Below are 912 nucleotides of genomic sequence, written 5' to 3'. Positions count from 1 at the left end.
TGAGATTTTAGTTTGGACAGAAAGAGACAGGTCTGGAGTAGGGAAGTGGAACTGTGAGTCTTCAGCACAGAGTTGGCACTTTAATTTGTGTTTGTCGATGAAGTTAAGAACATAAGAATGGTCATACTGGGTCAGAACAATGGTCCATCTAGCCCAATATCCTGTATTCTGACAGTGGCCAGTGGATCTGCCGGTGGATTTTTGTTTTGATATAGAATAGGGCAATTTTGAGTGATCCATCCCCTGTTGTCCAGTCCTAGCTTCTGGCAGTTGGAGGTTTAGGGACACCTGGAGCCTCCAGCCATGCAAAAATATCTTCCATGGACAGCTGAAAAATCCTTGGAAATAAGTATCCTGATATGGATAGATCTCTTGTTGTGGTTCCAGAGTCAGGGGTAGTGCTATTGATGGAGGTTGGCCAGACAACTATGTAGTGGAGAAGATGCAGTTGTTCATCGTCTATCATTGTTGAAGTATCCTCAGATCAAAATGGAAGGAAAACTAGCTGTCCATGCCAGGCCCATGTTGGAGATGAAGTGAGTGGAGCAGGTGCATATGACCACAAAGGAAGCTACATCTGAATGGAATAAAAGTGACTCCTCCATTCAATCTCAACAAGTCATTAGGTGATACAGATTTAAAGACCAAGATATTTACCCCCATGTTGAAAAATAATGTCATTTTCACCTAAGATATAACAAAAAGGTTGGGTTTTTATTTTGTTTTTGCACATTAGGTATTGTGATGGGGCAAGGCCAGATGGCTACAGTAAAGTAGTGAGGAACAGGTATGTTAGCCCCAGGCTAAACAAATCCCTGGTACCATGGTAACCAAATGGCAGTTGCTCCAGGTTAATCAAGACACTTGGGGCCAATTAAGATCCTTCTAGAAGGCAGTGGAGATAGCTACATT

Source organism: Terrapene carolina, unplaced genomic scaffold (assembly GCF_002925995.2).
Source record: "Terrapene carolina triunguis isolate 2854851 unplaced genomic scaffold, T_m_triunguis-2.0 Scaffold84, whole genome shotgun sequence".
NCBI lineage: Eukaryota > Metazoa > Chordata > Testudines > Emydidae > Terrapene > Terrapene triunguis.
This window is presented reverse-complemented; position numbering follows the sequence as displayed.